The 6,000-nt window shown below is 43.0% G+C and overlaps 1 protein-coding gene across 2 annotated transcripts in view; it reads left to right on the top strand.

The window, feature by feature from the left end:
- The first annotated feature begins 4,475 nt into the window (after positions 1–4,475).
- The window catches only part of LOC144730848 (nitric oxide synthase 1-like), a 67,613-nt gene continuing 66,088 nt past the window's right edge, over positions 4,476–6,000 (top strand). For both annotated transcript variants that reach the window (XM_078611624.1, XM_078611622.1), the window contains exon 1: positions 4,476–4,579. The gene's annotated coding sequence lies outside the window, so the exon portion shown is untranslated. The remainder of the gene's footprint in view (positions 4,580–6,000) is intronic.

Here is a 6,000-nt window from a genome sequence, read left to right as displayed (position 1 = left end):
CATTGAAAATAAAAAAAAAACATTTTTAACAATCTTTTTTTATACGTTATGACAATAGTTTAAAGCGATTTGAAGCATGTTTTATTTTCAAAATGGAAATATAGTTGGGGGGGGGGGGGGCAGAGCTTTGTGATGTCATATTTGAGGGGGGGTCTGATTTTTGTGACACCGTGTGACGAAGGTGGGGGGGGGGGTCAAAAATCGTCCAAAATCGCGTGACGTCATTTATGGACGGCCCCTAAGTGGCATTGCTATCTCTGCCTTACGGTCATCTGCAAGATTCACATGCACTAAATGTGACTGTCCAACTCGTGATTGATTGATAATGGCTGGAGTTAAAAATCCCAGGAATGCGGTCATTCAGTGGTAGTTATATATATTTGTGATGAGTGATGTTTATGCCTGGTGTGGAATGTTTGCGATGTGTCTGTGTGGTGGTGTGTCTATGTTGTGGTGTACGTGTAAGGTGCGGTTAATCTGGTATGGTGTAATGCGGTTTGTGTGCTTTTACTCTGGTATGTAACGATGGCGTAAGGCAGGGGTGTCCAAACTTTTTGCAAAGAAGGCCAAATTTGACAAAGTGAAGATGCCTGGGGGCCAATAGTTCCTTCTGACATTTTTTTACCACAAAAGTTACGTGAAAACACACACTGTTATAAAACAATTTTCATTGTCACAACTACCTTTATTTTTCAAATGACAATGTAACCAAATATAAGTCACTCAGGCAGACGTGAACAACTCTAAAAACACAATTCTGCCTTTCATTCAGTCAGATAACATTGAACAAACTGTAAAGAATACCTTAAATTTCCATGAGTTAAATATCTTTACCTCATGAACATTTTAAACAGGAGTTATGAGTAATGCAAAGTTGGTCTGTTATCATTAAACTTTCAAATGAGTGAATTTTGCCCTTGCCTTTTACAAGATCTTTCAGAAAGCAATAGTTTGTGTCACATCTACAGGTACATAACATCAACAGTTATAACCAAATCTTATTCAAGAGTTTAATAAAACAAGTGCCATAAGTCCAAGTGCATTAGTGTTCTTTAGGCTTTTCACTGTTAATAGTGACAGATGTTACCGTTCAAAACACTCAATTTCAGATTGATCAAGGAACAGATAACTTTCTGATACTAATGAGAAGGTTGATACTGAGATATAGATTTCAGTAAAGAGACCAGGTCTGGCTTGAGGGCAGTGGTTGAGATGCGTAAAATGCCACGTAAGTGGGAGTTACTCATCCTTGACCTCAATCGGTTCTTATTTAAGTTCATGACTGAGAATGTTTGCTCACACAAATATGTGGAGCCGAATAAGCTCAGCATTTTCTTAGCGAATGACCGCATTTATGGAAACCTGCTTTTGTCCAGCTGCCGGTAAAAGTCAACAAGAGAACACTGCTGGTGTTTTCCGCGGCACTCATCGTCACACTGCAGCTCAATGAGCTCCAGCTGCAGCTGTGGAGGAGCATCATCAGGGTCCACGGAGAAGGGAGAAGAGAAAAGCAACATGTCCTTTTCAATAACTGCAAAGTCCCGAAAGCGTTTGTTAAATTCCACAGAAAGAGTTGCGATAGCTGTTGCATAACTCTTCATTTGCGCACCGATGTTGTCCTGTGGGAAACTGTCAATGACCTCTTTCAAAGCTGGGAAGTGCGCGGTGCAGGGCTCTGTTTGGGACAAGTGTCTTTGGAAAAGTTGCAGTTTGGTTCCAAAGGCCTTGATGTGAGCATATAGCTGGCTCACCACTGCATCTTTTCCTTGAAGATTAACATTCAGCGCATTCAGATGCTTTGTTATGTCAACCAAAAAAGCCAGATTTGCCAACAATACAGGATCGGACAGTTCTTCCTTTGTTTGTCCCTTCTCACCCAAAAAATGTCCAATTTCCTCTTTGAGAGAGAAAAATCGCTGCAGTGCGGACCCCCGACTTAGCCACCTCACATCGTTGTGATATATTACGTCACCGTATTCAGCCTGGATGTCACGCAAGAACTGCTGAAACTGTCAGTGGTATAGAGCTTTAGAGCGAATATAATTGATTGCCTTTGCCACTGGTTTCATAACATCGTCAAATTTGAGATGTTTGGCGCAGAGAGCCTGCTGGTGAATGATACAGTGAAGTTTAAAAGCGTTGCCTGCTTCTTCGCTGACTTTTTTGCAGATCAGTGTGGACAATCCACTTCGCTCACTAGCCATGGCAGGTGCACCATCGGTAATGATCGCAGAAACTTTACTCCATGGTAGTTTCATATAATCAAAAGCTTCACAAACAGAAACGAAAAAAAAATCTGTTCCTCTGGTTTGCCCATTAAGGCTTTTGAGGTCAAGCAGCTCCTCTGTCACGTTCAGGTTGTCATCAACTCTGCCTTAAAAAAACAAGTAGTTGTGCAGTGTCAGATGCATCGGTGCTTTCATCGCAGGCTGATGAGAAATAATCAAAAGCCACTCCCCTGTCCCTCAGTTGTCTCGGAATATCTGATGATATGTCCTCAACTCTCCGTGCCACAGTGTTGCGTGCCAGGCAAACATTCATAAATTCTTGCTTCTTCTCGGGGCAAATGTTCTCCACCATTTTAATGACACAGTCTTTGATAAATGCACATTCAGTAAAAGGTTTGCCATGTTTAGCTATTAACATGGCCACTTCGTAGCTGGCTTTGGTGATGTTTTCCTTTGACTCACAGGCCCGCGTGAAGAATCACTGTTGCGATGCCAGAGCAGCACGGAGTTGCTTCACTTTTTCAGCGCGGTCACTCCCTGTTAGCTTGTCGTATGTTGTAGCATGTTTAGTTTTGTAGTGTCTCTTTACGTTGAAATCCTTAAACAAGGCATCCGTCTCTTTACAAATTAGACAAACACAATTGCCTCGATTTCCAGTGAAGAAGTATTGTAATCCCCACCGCTCCTGAAAGCGGCGGCCATCACTGTCAACTTTTCTCTTTTTTTTTTGCAGTCGCCATGGCAGAAATAATTCGAGAAGGGTTCGCGGCACGTATGCAAAGCCAGAGGGCATTAGAATGGTGCTGCCACCGTGTGGCGGAAGGAGGAAGTTTTATGATTTATTTATTCTGACAAGAGATAGCGAGCCATGAATAACACATTATAAGACCGAAGCTGCGGGCCGTATGAAATCTGACCGCGGGCCGTAATTGGCCCGCGGGCCGGACTTTGGACATGCCTGGCATAAGGTATCTGAACTGTTTCGTATCTGTATGGTGTATCGAATGTGGTGGTGTATGGGGTAGAGTACGTGTAGTGCAAGGGCCGGCAACCAAAATAACGAGAAGAGACATTTTTTTCGAATTTAGTAAAAAAACCACCCTACATTACTTAATAAATAACATCACGAAGCAGTCCTTAAAGAGCCGTATGCGGCTCCGGAGCTGCAAGTTGACGGCCCCAGGTTTATTGTTGAGTCGTGTGGGGGTGAGCGCTACGCTGTGCTCCAATCCCGCTCACGACCAATGACAATGGCGAATATTTCAACCAGTCCTGGACCTCCTCGCGGTCGACTCAGCCTTGAATTAGTACCTGGAGCGGTGTGTGAACATCAGCACTGGGGAGACAAAGGCGTCCGGACGTGTTGTTGGTCACCCACCCCCCCCCCCCCCCTCGTGTGCCGTGCCAGCCTTCATAGGTGCACTTGCCCCAAGTGTCTGTCATCGGCTATACGGGGGATCTGTGTCTTTATCCTTGTTGTGAAATATCGATTGTGTGAGATACCGGGCCTTTGAATGCACCATCGCTATCATCGTTTTCAGTAGTATCGCTGTGGTCATCGTAATCATCAGCATCGTTATGACAATCTTGAACAACATCAGCAGCAGCAACATCGTTGCAGTCATAATAATCATCATCAGAATCAGATATGGATCTCGGGCATCTGTTCAGATAGGAACCTAGTCGTGATTTGTCCAATCGCCAACAAAAGCATCAACATTCAATGCTCAACGAAGCTCTTCCTCGTCAGGTCCCGCAAGCTAAGCAAGGGTTTGTGCCTGGATGGTGTATGGATGGGGCGACCACCGTACGAATGAAACCGGCGTCATCAGACGTCGTGGCAGGCAGAGGCAGTGCGCTGTACCGTTCCTCTGTGCTCCGCCGCTGTCAATCCGTCGCCTTCACCAACCCGCACGGACCAGCTTGGTGAAGTATGGTCAAATTACCCCACGGCCGACACGACGTGAGACAGCCTTCATCCAATATCAGATTGGCAAATTAATTAAAATAATCACAGTTGAATACAAAGCGCCCGCGATAGTGTCTAATTGTGCTATAGACACTGAATAAATATTAATTTTACCTTGGGAAGCCTCGCTGATACGTTTTTTCAGGATGGTGCTGCAGGCAGAGTCGAACCATACAATTATTAAATTACCGGTTTAACCGGTTATGTAGAGTACATGAAAAAAACCCTGCGCCTTCCAGATTTTGGAGTGACCCGTTTAATTGGCCACGATCCCTCGCCCATTTAACCAGTACGGCGAGAGAGGACAACTCGAAGGCTCATTTTGCCGTGGTCCGTCAGTGACAACTCGTGCGTAGAGCTTGTTACTCGCCTCAAGATACTGGTGAGACACACCGAGACATTCGCTGAGACATTCGCTGAGACACTGCATTCACTCATACACTCACTGAGACAGAGACATTTCACTCACTGAGACACTCACTTCACTCACAGACACTGATACATTTCACTCACTATAAGACACTCACTGAGATACTTCACTCACTGAGGCATTCCCTGAGACTCAGAGAGAGAAGCAGGCATCGACAGAGGTAAATTTTTGCAGTAAACATTTTCCTTTCGAATGTCACAGTAAAATGTGATTCAAGGAGTCAGTGCCGGCCCGAGCCTCTTGGGGGCCCTAAGCAGAATTTGATTTGGGGGCCCCCCTCCCACCACGCAGACTCATCTGTGCTAGAAGATTATTGACACAAATGTCACACTATAATGTTATAGCGAATATTATAAACGAATACAGTGAGGTTATGTATTAATAAAAAATAAAAACAACACTTAAAATACTTCACTCTTTTATTAAAACTTCTGAATACAAACGGTCACAAAAAACATATTAAATAAATTATTTGCAAATGTGCATTAAATGTGCAATCTTTTAAATAAAACCAAAATAGACAAACATTAATCTAATCAAAAATAGAATGTTACAAAAAAAAAGATACTTAAATAATGAAAGCAAACATAAGAACAGCAAGGGTTCAACAATGTCAACTGTACAACAATGACCTCAAAATCGTTCCTTCCTAGCTTTTCTGGAGGCAAAGTCACTAATGACATCATTGTATGGTATTGCTTGGCCAACTTTGTTATTAATACTAATGACTGCAAGTCCACTTAGTCTTTCCTGGGCCATTGATGATCTCAAATATGTTTTTATCAATTTGAGCTTGGAAAAGCTCCTCTCTGCTGAGGCAACTGACACAGGCAGAGTGCAGGCTATCCTGAGAGCTACCCAAAGATTTGGGTAAAGCTCACACATCTCATTTTGTGAGAGGTATGTGAGAAGCTCAAAGGCAGTCATCATAGTTTGGGGAAGTTCAGGAAAAAAAAACGATTCGGGGGCCCCCTGGTGGCCAGGGGGCCCCAAGCAGCCGCTTAGTTCGCTTATGCCTCGGGCCGGCCCTGTTCAAGGAGTTTACCGAAGCGTTAACTTGAGCATAATTATAAAGTTGATAAATGCTCGATTTAAAGCTTTCGTGACTGCAGGGATTCATCTTATTGGTTCTTTCCGTAAAGTCACGTAGAAGGGAAATAATAAAATAATAAAAATAACACATTTTATTATGTTTTTTTTATTATGATTTATTTTTATTATTTTATTATTTCCCTTCTACGTGACTTTACCGAAAGAACCAAGAAGTTAATAAATGCTCGATTTAAAGCTTTCGTGACTGCAGGGATTCATCTTCTTGGTTCTTTCGGTAAAGTCACGTAGAAGGAAAATAATAAAAATAAAACATAATAAAA

The sequence above is a fragment of the Lampetra planeri genome, chromosome 37 (assembly GCF_965212315.1).
Source record: "Lampetra planeri chromosome 37, kcLamPlan1.2.h2, whole genome shotgun sequence".
In the NCBI taxonomy this organism is placed as follows: domain Eukaryota; kingdom Metazoa; phylum Chordata; class Hyperoartia; order Petromyzontiformes; family Petromyzontidae; genus Lampetra; species Lampetra planeri.
This window is presented reverse-complemented; position numbering and strand designations above follow the sequence as displayed.